General features: G+C 35.8%; 1 long non-coding RNA gene across 1 annotated transcript; it reads right to left on the minus strand.

Annotated features, from left to right (window-relative positions):
* Positions 1-323: 323 nt before the first annotated feature.
* Positions 324-16,169, minus strand: LOC143394252 (uncharacterized). Its single transcript, XR_013090682.2, has 7 exons — positions 16,048-16,169; positions 14,569-14,723; positions 13,429-13,497; positions 1,920-2,117; positions 1,648-1,805; positions 747-792; positions 324-357 (listed from the first exon to the last, which is right to left on the minus strand). It is a non-coding gene; the product is annotated as an uncharacterized LOC143394252 (long non-coding RNA).
* Positions 16,170-16,733: the final 564 nt, after the last annotated feature.

The following is a 16,733-nucleotide window of genomic DNA, read 5'->3' on the forward strand; positions in this document are numbered from 1 at the left end:
AAGTTGGAACTATTAGGGTTTCTCTTACATGAACTTCTTCACTTTAACAAGAGAATTGCTGGGAGCTAAATCAACTCATGATGTATTTCAAGAGGGAAGAGATAGAATCAACTGTTCTTTGACATCCCAGGACCGAAAAGTTTCCATGCTTTCTAAGGCCATTTAAATCCATTTCTTCCGTGAAAACATCCATATCTTTCCAATAAACAGCCTTTTTTGCTTAAGCTAGCTCAAGTTATTTTCTGTTGATTGCAAATCAAAGAAACCAACAAGAGTTTGTTCTATTTTTATATTTTATTAGTTTTAATTATTATAAATCTTCTTGGTGATTTTCCCTTGAAAGATAGTGATGTATTCCTAAGAATTAAAAAAAAAAGTTTCTATTTATTTTGAGAGCAATAGCATGAGAAGCCAGCAAACATCCAGTTGAAAATTTTATGTTCCCTGAGGAAAGTGATTATATCTTGCATGTTTTTGGTATTACATCTATACGATTTCCAGAATCATAACTGACTAGTTAGTTATTTACACCATTCAACACCAAATAAAAGGTCCAATTTACTGTAAAGATTATACCACTCAGTAACCAATCAGAAGAAGAGTTAGAGAGATCTTACTAAAGAATTAGAGAGATTCATGCTGTTTTATGGAGGTTGCTTTTTCCTGTTTCATCATTGTGCCAATAATCACTTTGCATTTGGCATCCCACTAACAGCATAAGGAAAATTCTGAGGAGCCATATTTACCTTTGCCAACATCTCCATAAATTAGCCTCTTCATTAGAGAGGAGTCCTAGACAGAGACAATATTCAGAAACTCTCAGAATTTCAAATGAAATGGTTTGCCCATCAGTTCGATTCCTTCTGCCCTCCTGCCTTTTGCCCTTCTGAGCCACCATTTGAGTAGGGATGCATACAGGTGTTGCCAACAATTGCTCATCCAAAAATAGCTGTCACTATGTGACAGCATCTGTAGATTAAGCGTTTGTCTATGGCGGTGATGGAGTGAAAAAGAAAAAAAAAAAAAAGGATTCTATAGGCTTTAGTTTTAGTGGAGATAGAGACCTAGAGGTAGAGCTGGGAATGGCTATTCTCCAGTCAAGTGGATTCACATGTTCACTGATCTCCACTGCCCACTGAGTCACAGTGTATGGGGACAGTTAAGAGTGAACATCTTGCTGGTGCCATGATACAAAACTGGAACGCTTTGCCTAATGGGTACCTGTAAAACGGTACAAGTCCAAATGCAGATTTCAATGCCCTAATCTCACAAAGGAATGAAATATTACCAGCTATCACCCTAGATAACAATTAATTCTCCCATCCCATTTTTGAAAGGGTTTCAGTTCTGAATCTACTTTCCTCCCATCAGATAGAGTATGAGATATGCTGAGATGAGATTGTTAAAGCTTGGACTGTAGAATTTTATCTGGCCATCTGAGTCACTCAGAAAGCCCCAAGCACTCTCCTTTTACATGTATTATAATAAAACAAATTATTCTGGTGTCACAGACCTTGAATACCTACTAACCTTGATAAGCACTTGCATCTAAACAAAAAGAGAATCAATTTGCATTTTCCTTTCTGCTGGCTAACATAATGCTTCATTTTACAGTTGCCATTAAGGGTTATTGCTATCTTTACATACCACATTAGGCAGTTTGTGTCCATTGTTCCTGCATAGGTCCATCAGAATGTTTCAGGTTGAAGGCATTTTCACAATGATGTGGCTTTTGTCCTGTCCCCATGCTATTATCGTGAATATGTTTATCCCAACAGGTCTCTTCAAGACTTGAACACTGTCCTCTGTGAAAACATGTCAGTCATCACCTATACTTACAATCAGAATTAACAATGCTCAAGGTCTCAGAATGCATGTGTGCACACACATGCATACACAAGTGCATGCACAGAGCTTACCTGGGTGGCCAGATAGGTAAATCTGCAAAGCTTCCTGGAGTGATCTTAAATGAATTGCAACCTGCATAGACCAAAGAAATACCTTGGAAAAGCCACTGGATTCTAAAGCATCTCTCCAGACTGACAAATTCTTCAAACAATGCCAGGCCCAGGCTTTGAATTATCATTTTCTGCTCTGATCTATGGCCTCTTGATATTCTGGGGCAGAGGAAATAAACCACAGGCATTTGTTAACCAAACATCTGTGTATGGGAAGAAATGGGAAACATGCTCCTCCAGGAAACCACAAATACTTGAGTTGGAATAATTGAGAAATGGCCACTGGCAGGTAGGGTAACACAATTATTATAGATGGAACCTTTGGGGAGTACAAACAAAGTCTTCACCTGGAAGACAGAGACCTTCAGTGAAAAAGAATAATCACCAAAGACCCACTTCACGGCGCCACAGCATACAGGCTGTGGTTGTGGAGGAGCCTTCAAACATTGACAAATAGCTTGGGCAGAGATCAAAAATTAAAGCATGAAATATTGATATTTTAAAATTGAGTTTTCACAATAAAAAAAAACATTTTTTCTGATACAGTTGGCAACCACATTTCAGTATTTGTACAGCTAGTTTTTATTCTGCATGAGTTCCCTATTCTTTTTTTATGTCCTGGTTCCACTTGAAATCAATAAAGAATATGTCTGGAATACTTTTACAATTTGTAAAAAGAATGGATCTTTGAATACCAAATAATTAATCTCTTCATTATTAATTAACCACATCATGTCACGAAGGAACTAGATTCTAAAACCCTAATGAGCAGGTAAACATCTTTAAAATTTGTCCAGTGCTTTGTGTGATATACGTAATGATGATGGAGGAGAGTCTGATAAATAAAAATAGCATAAACACTGGCAGAGTTATTGATCCTTGGAATATATGAGAGTCCTCCAAAGAGTTTAAAAATATAATAACACTCCACTCAGAAACTACTGGCAGATACTTATGTGTAGTCCAGTGAAAAGGGAGAAGGCACCAGTTTATAAAACAAAAATATGTGATCATTTGTCTGCTGTCTGGACTAAGCTCTGGGGAAAAAAAAAAGAAAGAAAAAGATGAATGAAGCCTCGTGCCTGTCCAGGATAGGTTGATAAGAGATCAAAAACCATCAAACATTAAGTCATCAATTTCTCTGAATAAGATTGAGAGTCATTTCAATATCACCATCTCTTTAACCCTCATGATTTTTCTATGAACCCAGTAGTGTTTATAGTCTTAGTTTGGCTTTGGGACCTTTTGGAACTCTGGGAGATGATTTTTGAATTAGCAGGAAGTCTCAGTGTGGAATCCTTGCCCTTCTCCTCACTTCTAACATCGGGGACATCTGTGATTTTCCACAGCATCTACTCGGCAGAGTAGAGCCCTTGGGTATTTCTACATTCTTCCCCAAAGAATGCAAGATCTAGGCAAACCTCCTTAATTGAACTGTGCTTGCTACTACACCTCCAAGCTCCAAACCAGGTCAGCCAGTCAGCCACACCATAAAAAGATTGGAAGGACATCTATGGAATTCCATAAATTGTAGTGCAAAGAATCTGAAGACCAAGCCACTGTTGTTCAAATTCTTCTATGCCCACAGTGCATCCTCTCACTACAAAGACAACTTAAATCTTACTGAAGAAAGTGGAAAAGCAATTGCTACAGAAAAATGGGAATGATTTTTTTTTTCCAGAAATAAAAACATTCTCATGACTGGCAGCTCTACCCAAAGGACTTTAAAATAAAATTAAAAACAAATTAGAAAATGTTTAGGGTTGAATATTTGTATTATCCAAAACTTTTCCTTTTACAAAGAATTCCCTACAGAATTCTTCTAAATGTTAAACTCCCCTGGTGCCTTTAAATGGTTGTTTACGGATCATTAACTACTTCTGGAAAGGCTGGTGTAGAAAACCTGCCAGAGTATGAGAATCCCCCATTGATTAACCCAAATTTAAGAGAAGAATGCCTGAGATGGATGGAATTCAGTTTGACAGAAATAAATTTTTGTCACCAATTTCAGAATGTAAAATTGATCACATACAAGATTTCTTTCTTATGGATAGAGCTCAAGTCTTAACATTATTTTAGTGCTGAAATATTTGGGCATTATATGTGAATATTTAAAAAATAATTCAATACTGGGGATTGAACCCAGGGGCACTCTTCCATTGAGCTATATTCCCATCCCTTTTTATTTTATTTTGAGATAGGGTCTCACTAAATTGCCCAGGCTGGCCTTGAACTTATGAACCTCTTGCATCTGTGACCCAAGTCTCTTGGATTACAGGTTTACAAAGTCACATTTGGCCACAAATACTAAAATTGACCAACCTATTAACCAAGTGTTAGCATTTAGGGGTTTTTCAAGGTTTTGTGATTGAATAAATAACATTATTATTAAATGCACAGTTTTGTCTATATTTCTGCTTGATTCCTTAGAGTGACTTATAAAGTAGAATTAATAGATAAATCCCCAAAATGTGCAATATTTTTGATACAAATTGTCCAAACATTTTTTCAGACAGGTAGTTTCAACAAATTTCCTTTACCACAAGTTATTCTTACTGCTTCTTCATCAGAAATGAATAGTTTGAAATGAATAGTTTGAAAATAAATCCTAAAGTTTTAGTTGGAGACATTATGTTAGTTGTTTATTTGAAAATAATTTGATTACAAAGTTAAATGCATTTATTATTATAGTTCTTTGCATTTCTCTCTGTAAACTAACTGCTTTTGTCTTGCCAATCTGGTGGGAGTTTTAGTACTTTTCTTAATGATTTTTATGTGTTCTTTACACATTAAAGATAGCATGTTAAAGACATTAACATATTAAAGTTATGAAAGTTTTCATATCAGTTATACATTTTTTCACCTTAAGTGTTTGCATTTTAATTTTGCTTATGGAATTTTTAACATGTGCTTTTATACTTTTTTCCCATCAATTTTGGTTAACAAAATATTTTCTCCAGAAATTACAACTGAAAAAATCACTTATGTTTTCTTCTATTGTTTTCATGGTATATGAAGTACTTCTACCATCTGGATGAATAAGACTACTCATGATTTCTCACACTGTTTTCTCCTTCAGAGGGTGGAAATATAATAACCATTTAGCAGAGTTCTGGGCCCTCTATGAAATGACACTTGAAAGTTCTCTGTTGTTAGAAGGTGATTAAAATGAACGTTGAAGAATATTTACAAACATAGCTGACAGAATCTGATATGTCAAAATGAAAAAAAAAAATATTTGGCATATATCCTGACCAAGCAAAGCAAAACAACAACAACAAAAAAATACATCTTTGATGACTTTGAACAACACAGGAGTGAGTGTACTAAATGTGAAATAGCTAAATTTTATGAGCAATTTGAAACAAACTTGATGATGACCTTTACCCTTTTGTATTTGTTGCTTTTATTTTTGTTTGTCTCAAAATTTTCCTCAAATAACATGTAGTCAGAGGCTAATGTATCCCAGAGATGAACTGAATCTTCTAAACTCTTTGCATTTATGATCTCAGGAAAAGGTTTGCAATCCCACGAGTCCCTGGCCCCACTCCCATCTCACTGCTCTATTTAATGTGGTGTGGACTGTCTTCTCATATCCCCAGCTCCTATATGAATCATTTTTCAACATGGAGTTCTGATCATTATACACAAGGTCACTTTTTAATTAGAACAATATAGTAAAACATATGCTCAGAAGATAAATGAGGTACAAAGCTAGCTGTGCTACAGTGAACCCTTTTATTGGAAAGCCCTTAAAAATAATAAGCGTCATGTATAGTCCAGGGGCCTTTGCAACATATTTCAGTATAGCAAAGTGCCAGCCATCGTGAATGAATACCCTGTTATAGTGAACAATCATTTGGCAGCATAGGTTATTTTAATGGACACATCACTTTAAACGAAGCCTTCACCATCTGTTCTGCCCTCTAATTACAGATGCAAAAAGAACATAATTCACAATTGCATCATAAAAAAGTAAGATATAAGTGATTTAAATGCATGTGTATCTTCTTTATTCAATGCAGCATGCAGCTGTTATGTTGTTTTCATGTTTCAAACACAAATGAGGATAGAAATCGCTCTTCTTTGAGGGAGTGAGTTCCCCACTGCAGGACATTTGGGGATGTGAATGAATGTAAAACTGTGTGTTCTTAGAGCACTTTCATGTCACATAAGAGGCAAAGTGAGCCTGTAATGCACTCGGTGCATTACCACATCTGATGGAGTGCATGTTTGTGTTGAAACCTAATTTTCAGTCGGTTCCTTTCTAGGCATTGGTATTTCAGTGACTTCTCAGGTTAATGTACTTTACCAAGAACCAATGAGTGGAGATGTGTAGGTAATAACAAAGGAACCCTCCTTCAGAATAAGTCGAGCCCACTGCTTACTCCAGAACCAGAGGCAACCTCTGGCATGAACCCATGGAGTTCTTACATGAATCTATTCTGGCTTCCCAAGATTAACCCTCTGACAGAGCTCCTTTCTTTTTTCCCCTAGTGTCTCAAAAATATTTCAAGACCCTCATATGGATTTACAATTTACTGATTACTTGTTTAGGGGAGAATGTCTTGACCCGTGAACTTCTGGGTGAACTTCTGGGTGAACTTGATTCGTTATAGAAACTCTAAAACATCCACTGATCCTTGATACTGATCCAAATGTAATGTTTCCAGTACACAATTTTTCCTCTTAAAGAAAAAGTTTATTAAATTCATTCTATATATGCTCAATTTGCTTGCAAACAAAAAATGTAGGTAGTCAAATGAAATTTTAATAGAATTTATATTTCTTAGGGCTAACTGCTTGGGGATGGTGCTTGAAAAACAAATGAACTGGTAAAAAAAAATGCAAATAAATAGTTTAAAAACCAAATAAATAGTTTAAAGTTCTATATTGTAACCCTTTCAGTAATAAGAAAATATTTCCCAGAAAAATTCTCTTACCTTCACTATGGTCTAACTAAGAATGATGCAAACTTTGCATAGTTAATAAACAGGTGTTCTGAAAGTGTTTATTAAGTAGTTTAAAAAATTTCCTCCTCCTTCACCAATTTAATTTGCATTTCTAATTTGCCTAGCAATTATTCTGTCTTTGCAGATTAATTAGAAATAAACAATTGCTAGAATAGTCTCACTATCCAAATTATAATCATTCTATACAAAATGTACAACTTTATAAGATCATGTACTATGTGTATATGCATTATAGCTGATGCAAAAATTTATCAATTATTTATGGATATACATATATGTGTGTGTGTGTGTGTGTGTGTATGTGTATGTATAAACAAACACAACAGAGATGATATGCAACAAAACATGCTTCATCCAGATGGACTTTCCAATTGGCTATGCTTTCCATTGGTCAATACCATGAGGAACTGATTGTTAATATTTTTCATGTTGCCTCTACACACCATTTACACAGAATTAAAGCATAATGTTAACCATGGTTACCTTTGAGTGGTTTTATCAGAAGAAAGTAATCTGCATGTCATCCTTTCACATTTTAAAATTTATATTTATAATTTATTGAATAATTAATAAAATACATAGTTTAAGCAAACAAACCAAAAAAAAAAAAAAGAAAGAAAGAAAGAAAGGAAGAAAAGAGAAACAAAATTGAGTGTTAACTTACTCTGGACACTTTTCAAACCTGTTGTTGAATATGTGTTTTTGTGAAACTCTGTTCTTATTGCTATGGACTTCCTTTATGATTTGCTTAGATCATGTATCAATTAAAATATAAGTAACCAGTGGGTCTATTATATCAATTAATCCATGAAGTAACTTGATACTATTATTTATTAAAATTATAAATATTTTTCAGAACTATATGTAGCACACAATCAGAAATTTTCATCAAAATTATCTTACCATTCCTTTGTGTTTCAATGACACTGTTATTCAAGAAAGTACTATAAGAATGTTTCTCTGTTTCTGAGATTCTTACACTTTAATTAATAGCAATATGAGAGAAGTAAGCACAATACATTTAAAAATAAAAAGTATTAAATCATTTCAACTTTATTCCAAAATGTTATTCTTCCACTTTTTCTGACTATGAATTAAAATTTATAATAAATGAAGGACCAGGAAAACATGTTGCCTCCCTGTTATGGTATAGATATGAAGTGTTCACCCAAAGTTCATGTGTGAGACCCTGCAAGGGGGTTTAGAGATGAAATAATTGGGTTATAAGAGCCTTAACCTAATCAATGTATTAACCACTGAAACAGATTAACTGGGTTGTAACTGTAGGCATATATGGTGTGGCTAGGGGAGGTGAGTCATTTGGGGTGTGTTTTGGGGGTATGTATTTTGTCCATGGGGAGGAGAGTCAGTCTCTCTCTCTCTCTCTCTCTCTCTCTCTCTCTCTCTCTCTCTCTCTCTCTCTCTCTCCTTCCTGCTGCCATGTCCTGAGGTGCTTTCCTCTGTCATGCCCTTCTATCATGATATTCTTCCTCATATCTGGCCAAGAGCAATGGAGTTGGTCATCTATGGGAAAAAAAAAACCTCTGAAACTGTGAGCCCCCAAATAAACATTTCCTTTTCTAAAATTGTTCTTGTCATGTCTTTTGGTCACAGCAGCAAACAACAACAACAACAAAACTAACTAGAACACTCCCCTATATTTTCATTGTATTTCTTTGAATAGTCAGAGATCTGTTTAAGAATGTTTAAACTATCTTAAAAATGGAATGGGAGAAATCTTTGGAAAATAAAAAAAAGAAAATATGTTAACTGTCACTTTATTTTTTCTTTAAGTATTGGGGATCAAACAGAGAGTTTCATGCATGCTAGGCAAGTACTCCACCATTGAGTTATATCCTAACTCACTCTCCCCTTTCTTAAACTTAGCTGTGTGAGTATAACATTTAAATTCAGGGTATATGCTCAGTAATATTGGGATTGATCAAATATTAAAAATGAATGATTCCTGTGTGATCAACCCACACATATATTTTGGAAAGATTCTATTTATTTTAAATTCTTCTTATTATAGTTAATAACTTTTACTAGAAAAATATGAATTACAGAAAACTTGAATTAAAAGAATCATGTGTTGATAAGTGCTTGCGCTCAAGGCCATATTAGGAATTCATAAAAATAAAGTCAAGTAAATATTTCCTCAGCTTTCTGGATAAATCTGTTTAAATGGTTGTAATTCAAGTGAACATTTATCCCTGTTCAAATATATGCCTACAGTTACAACCCAGTTAATCTGTTTCAGTGGTTAATACATTGATTAGATTAAGGCTCTTATAACCCAATTATTTCATCTCTAAACCCCCTTGCAGGGTCTCACACATGAACTTTGGGTGGACACTTCATATCTATACCAGAAAGAAGAGATGGATAACTAACAAAATGTTTCACCTAAACTTTGTTTTTTATTTAAATAACGAATAACTTCTTTCTTTTAAAAAAATTGTTAGATGTATTCAAATTATAGAACAAAATAATTTGTAAAAAATGGTTGCTTATCATCCATAAATTTAATTTTAGTTCTAATGTTTCAGGACTATTAATTTTCACTAACTTTAACATGAACTTAAAAAAATAGTTGTATTTATTAAATGGCATGTAAATGGAATCCAGTTTTGAATCAAGGATATTGAATAGTATAAGATCAAGTTGGAAGTAAAAGGAGGTTTGTGCAGGGAGTATCACATACTTTCTTCAAGAAGAGGACACTGTACTGCCCCTGGAAAATGTTACATAAGATGCATGAGAAACAATGGTACCCAGTAGTACATTAATGAAGTGTATCCACTAAGTGTATGAAATCTAAGGTTGTAAATCCTCTACTAAGGCCACACCACCAAGTACAACATTGATGTTAGTTTAGGAACCATTCTCAACAGTGATGTTCACTGACAACTAGAAATGAAAGCACATGAGTGAAGATGATGTTGATAGTGATGATGGTGAAGATGACAACAATGACTTTTAAGACTTACATAGCACTATGATGTATTGGACTCTGTTATAATCACTTTGTGTTTTTTTATTTAATCCTACTTAATCCTTCCAATGAAAGTCACTGAAACTCCAACAAAGACACATTTACCAAGATGAGGAACTCCAGAGAACCATGATTCTGTGGAAATCTTTGGCAACTCACATCACCTTACCTATACCAGCTCTAATCCTTTCAATTGTAAAACAAACTCTGCTTAGCAAATAATTATGATTGGAAAAAACAGAGAATGACAGCTCCAAAATATTTCATGATAAACTAAAAACAGAAAATATCATAATTTATTTTATATTGGCATATATCATAATTTACATTTATATTAGCATATAAATGTATATACTAACCTATTTTGTCCATGGGGAGGAGAGTCTTAACCTATTCTTTTTTTTCCAAAGATTCCTCCCGTCCCATTTTTAAGATTGTTTAAATATTCTTAAACAGAAATAATTATATTGTATATACAATTAGTATATACTAACCTATTTCCATATAAGCAGACTACCTTCAGGTATGTATCTAGAACAGTTGCAACCACAAAAGCTGAAACATAGGATCTCACTGCTCGAAACAAGAAAAAGTATTTTTTAAGTAAAGTATTTCCACTTTGTGAAAAGCATTAGGTTAGCCCCTATACAGGAGACAGAAAGAATTAATATTGATCCTCAAGGAGCTGATCACCCAGTTACAAACACAAACATGAAAACTCAAAGAACTATAGTGATATAAGACTGAACAATGTCACATTTTTAATTAATTAAATGAAAAATCCCCAGTCATTTTCCTCTATTTTATGACTTCTTTTTACAACTTTCTTCCAGCTGGATAGCTTATCTCTCCTGCTGGGATTTCGCAATCCTTTGGGACTTTATTAAAGCATGCACCTCTTTGTACTGAGCCTGTCAAAACCTCTGTTTTCACATCTGTGAGATACCAAGGACCAACCTCAGAGTGTTGCTGTAGAATTAAGTCAATGAAAAAAAAAAGTACAGAATATTTTCTGGCACATAGTGACAATCATTGATAACTACACCAATATTACTGCTATTACTACTATTATTATTATCTACCTCCATACTCAACTTCTTGAGCAGCTTTATCATCCTCATATGATCATTTTAATAATTCTAATAACTCCTAGAAGACTTCTCTGAATGTTTTATACTTTCTCAAATAGAAATGATGAAGCATACAGTAACTGCCAAAGGTTAAATTAGGATCTAAGGGAAAAGTGTTTATTGGTTTCTTCATGGTCTCAAAATAAACATGCTGATGAAGGTGAGTTGAAATGTATCAGGGTCTCATTCTGGGTGAAAAAATGAGGTTAAGAGGGCTGGGGCTGTAGCTCAGTGGTAGAGTGCCTGCCTCACATGTGTGAGGCACTGGGTTCAATCCTCAGCACCACATAAAAATGAATAAATAAATAAAGGTATTGTGTCCATCTGCAGCTAGAAAATATTTTTTAAAAATGAGGTTAAGGCATTAGTCATTGAAGAGTAACTAGAAAATAGTCCTGTATCAAAGAATAGTAGTATTGGGTCTATACAAAAAGTGTGTGTGTGTGTGTATGTTAGGTATAGTGGAAAAGGGAACTCATTTAGAGGGTTACTCCCCTGTTTAGGTATGAAAATCTGAGAACCTCTACTAATTGGGGTAATAGATAAAAGATAAAAATCAGAGTATAAGAGAAAAAAATTACAACCGGTTTAGACTACTGCTAACATCTAAAAGAAAAAATAATATTCAGAGGTGGAGGTAAGGTTTTGGGTTCAGACAGAAAAGAACAATTCAAATGAGAAAAGAAAAGAGAAAACAAGCCCATTTTCCTAAATGGGACCAGGACATGAATTTGAGATAAACTAAATTTAAGATTTACAGGTTGTCAAATTGAACTTTTTTGCAAGTTATTATCATGTGAGGTTGAATCTCTACTTAGAGAACTAGAAACAACTAACTCCCTAATTCAACTGGTCCTTGTCCTTGTAAAGTTGGCATCGAGGTACATAAGTAATCAAAGGCCTTCAGTAAAGTATCATGGTGCCCACATTAGTGAGGAGAGGGACAAAACCAATTCAGCCACTCTTTTTTATGATTATACAACCATGGCCTTGGGTCTACTTGGTTTCTTTGCACAGAGAGAGTTTCTTTGGTCTTGAGATCAAAAATAGTCTTATCCTTTAATCTATAGCAGTATTCTATCTTTGGAAGCAAATGAGTGAGGGATACAGAAAAGCATTGCCAGCTCAATACTATTCCCAGTAAACCGACGAGAGTCACATGTGTTTCTACAGACTACATTGGTATACATGCAAATAGATCAAAGTACCCAAATTTGACCTAATAATATACAGGTTTCATATTATGCAAAGAGAAATAATTTCTTTTCAAAATGTAAGACCTTCAACAAGCCAGAAAACAGTGTTTATTTAAAATATATTTTTTAGCTCTGATTCAGAGGAAAGACACCAGCCAATAACTGAATACCCACGGGGTCATCCACATGCTGAAGTCCCTTCCAGGAAAATTGGTTTATAACAGTAAGTTTACAAAACGATGTGTCCCCAAGTAGAGCTAAGAAAACTCCAAGGCCTATTCATTCCAATTCCATGACACAGCTCTAAATATAGAGCAGGGGAAATGCTTGTTCATGAAGACACATCAGATTCACTGGCCTTTCTAGATGTGGTACCAGTGATACCTTAACTGAGATTATGCTCTTCACTGTCCGGTTTTCTACAGCACTGTCTTGTTTGTTTTCTTTAATTACTTATGATCCAGGTCACTATTAGAAGCTGGGAACCAAAAAAAAAAAAAAAATACTTATTTAGATATACATCTAGTTTGCCTGGTTTTTGTTTATTTGTTTGTTTGTTTGTTTAAAGAGAGAGAGAGAGAATTTTTTAATATTTATTTTTCACTTTTCAGTGGACACAACATCTTGATTTTATTTTTATGTGGTGCTGAGGATCGAACCCAGTGCCCTTGCTCATGCCAGGCGAGCATGTTACCACTTAAGCCACATCCCCAGCCCTAGTTTGCCTGTTTTACAAATAAGAAAACAGAGACAGTAAATTTTTGCCCAAACTCTATTAAGAGAACACTGACTAGGACTAAGATCTTTCCAGAACACAACCCATTTCCCAGCTACTTTATTGCTTCTCATGTTGGAGATCTTCAGAAGAAAATATTGAGGGATTTTCTCAATCTTGGGATTTACAGGATAACTCATGAAGTTTGTTCCTGTTTGAGCTGGGCACAGGGAGGGTATGTTATAAAGGCGGGAAAAACAAGTCCAGCCACTTTTGTTGTGAGGAGATATGCTCAGAGTGTTCTCTATTTTATACATTCCCTGGCACTGAAAACTTGTGTCACTGGGTGCCCTCTGCAGAAGCATGGGCTAGAAGAGACACAGACACAGAAAAGCATAGAAAATTTTCCAGTAGCTCATGTCTCATCATCTCACGAGAAATTCCCTAGATGCAGCCCTTACCTTCTCTCTTTCCTTCTCCTCCTCACTGGGGCTGCTGTTTGCACATCTTCAGCTATTTGTTTTTCTCTGCTAAAATAAAATAAAATAAAATAACCCCAGCTCTTCATGTATGAAAGCTGCCAAATGATGCTATTTATTCAAGAGCCCAGAGGATGGTGGAACTGAAGACCCAGTGGTCCTAGGAAGAGGAAGGAAGCAGTGGGCCAGGCAGAGGTAGAAGGGCATAATTAGGTTCCCACTACTGTCTTCCTAGAAACCAGATCTGGAGTGTGAAAACTGGAGTGGTAAACTTCTGAAATAATCAAAGCTTTACTTAAGTATGATGAATATAAATATATCTTAAAAATAATGAATTCAGTGATTCTGAAAGTAAAAACAAAAGAAAATTACCTTCTTCAAAATTGAATATGTTTACCAATAAGTCCAAGTTAGTATCACATTACATTCAAAAGCTAACCGTGATAAACTGAAAACAAATGCTTTAAGTTCATGAGGTGATGCACTGGCCGCAGTATCCTTCTAAAGAGAAGGTCACACTGGTCAGTCCTATATTTCCAAGAAACACGTTTCCCAACTTGCAACTATTTGGTTTTAGGTAGGCATGCTTACTTGAAAAATTCATAGAAAGTATCAAATATTAAATGCTTTCCCACCAAATGAGATACCTTCAAATTTTAACCTCAAGCAAAGTTCTCTAGAATGCCATTGTAGCAGAGTCGTATAGAACGGAATTTTTAAAATAGTCTGAATCAGTAATTTCTAAAATATATGTTCAAAAGTCAAACAATGCAATGAGTGATCATAACTGGACGAGGGCTCTAAACTTGTGAACTTGAAGTGGAATGGAAGGAAACCCAGCTAAATATTAAAATCAGCTGATATGTAGTTGATCTGAGTTTCAGTGTTGGTGTTTAAATAGAACATTTCTCAGGCATTCATGTCTCAATTCTGACGTTTCTTCAGCCTGGGTGGAAGAGGATTAAGGGTATTTGAGCTTTCACATTTCCCTCTCTCTGCACATAAAACGCTTTTGGATAGCTCTTTGGAGTCTGGGTGCTCTAAACTCTCAGAACCTACTCTGGATACAGAGGGGCCTAAAGGAAGACAGATGCTTTTGCCTGGGGATAGCTCAGATATTACCTTTAAGTAAGCCTCTTCAGAAAGTGAGAAGAGAGATCCAAAGTGGCAATCTGCAGTCAGAGGACTCACATTCAAGCAGGTGATGCTCTTCAGCCAATCCAACTTGGTCATAACCCATCAAAGCCATTTGAGTTCCATGTTCTGTATTTCAAATTCTGACATAAAATGAAATAGTAACAAAAGTTTTATCTATGCTGACACCCAGAATGAATACAAATGAATAATAATAACAGTCACATGCAATGAATCACAGAGCTGATGTGGTTCAGCCATTAGCACCTAAAGCACTTGAATTCTCACCTTCTACTTAATGTTGCTTGTTTTAAAGTTGAATTACCAAAACATTCTCAGGAAAGCACTATATTTTCTGGTCTTGTGATAATCAAAAGTACCGTGGAGGTTTTTTTTTTTTTTTTTTTTTTTTTAAATCTTTTAAATCATACAATTGCACACATTTTCAGTCTTGCTTCCTGAGTTCATTTTTTTTCCCCTTTAGGACCATTTCCAAAGATCTCAAGAAAATGAAAGAAACCACTGTGCGCAAGCTGGAATGCATGAAAACCATACCATCTCCTCCTAGAGGGCAAGGAACAGATCCCACGACTCTGTACTTGTCCCTCCTCTACCCCCTCAAGCCACATGTCCCTTCTGCACCCGCATAGCTTCCCCAGCCCCAGTCTGGCCTTGCTCCCTGGCAAAGGGGACCGTAGTTATATCTCCTGGGGCCAGGATGTGAGGCCTGGGAGGAAATGTTGTCTTTTGGGAAATAGCAAAATTGTGTGACTACATTAAAGTCAACACTATTTATCTTCACCTCTTGTCCTATGGGCTGACAAAGGGACACCACTGTTAGGCCCAGCCCCCGTGCACAGCTGCAATAGAAAGAAGGCAGGGACTGGTACTTTCAAGTGTCAGACCTTTTGTGCTGACTACTAGTTTATGAGGCTGATGTCAAGCATTGCAGTCAATGAAGTCTTTGTGCTAGGTGTACAGGGCAGGACAGTGGAAAAACTGCCCTCTCCTATATCCCAGGCCCATCCATCTTCCCCTCACCCTGTTTCTCAACTTTTCTGTCTCTTGAGCAGACAGAGAGAGGATCCCTCCTGGGTTAATGTACTGGAAAATTGCTCTGCATGTTTATGAGGGGGTCCCTTCCAAATGAAAGAAAAAAGGAAAGAAAAAAAAAAACGGGAAGAAGAGTCATTTTTCCCACTGAACTCATTGGCCTTAAGCTTGTGGGTCTGACCCTGATTAAGAAAATCTCAATGTCCTGCTAGGAGGTTTATTGTGAAGTTTGGCAGAACGCACTTCCGATTGAATTTTTTTATTATTTATAATCACAAAGTGGTTTTGGACAGCTCTCATCACCCACCCCACCACCAACTCCCTGGACTCCAAAGGCACAAGCGTACATGAACACACACCACACACACACACACACACACACACACACACACACCCTTGGGTCCAAGCCCTTACCTTTGAAGAGGCCTCATCCACTCACATCCCTGGATCTATTCTCTTCCTCAGAGGAGCTGCTTTCCCCAAGGCAATACCCTATAAATAGCAAACATGCTGTTTTCCTACAATTGCATGGAACATTGGACCATGTGAACTTTGCCATGGACGGATGTGGAAACCAGAGAAGGCTGTGTTACGTGATATCACTCACTTGCTTATTTTAACTTTTTTTTTTCTAGCTAAAAATAATAATCTTTATCTCTAACCTCCTCCCCCATTCCTGTGTTTTATTCTTCTACAGGAGGTTTTAGTCTAAAACAAAATGTCACATGAGTGGTTAAGACATCAACTATGTATGCTCCTGAAATGAAGGCCTGTAGTTGCACTAGGAGATTTTCTAAAACCCAGCTGAGTTCTTCCAGTAACTTTCATGCAAAAGTCATGGGAAATTGAAACAAAGAAGTGTGAGAAATTACAGCCATTGTAAAACATGCTTTTTAGAAACCAGTAGACACACAGCAAGTATTCTTGAAAATGAAGAAAAAAAATAATTTAGCAGCCTGGTGCATTTTTTTTTCTTCCTTCAGCCAGTTTTGCAGAAATTATTTGATGCTTCTGTAGATTATTAATTTAGCTGGAGAAATTAGAGGTGGAAGATATTTACACAGGAAGACTCCACTTCTCTGGTAACAGGGAAAAAAATA

The sequence above is a fragment of the Callospermophilus lateralis genome, chromosome 3, assembly GCF_048772815.1.
Source record: "Callospermophilus lateralis isolate mCalLat2 chromosome 3, mCalLat2.hap1, whole genome shotgun sequence".
NCBI classification, from domain to species: Eukaryota; Metazoa; Chordata; class Mammalia; order Rodentia; family Sciuridae; genus Callospermophilus; species Callospermophilus lateralis.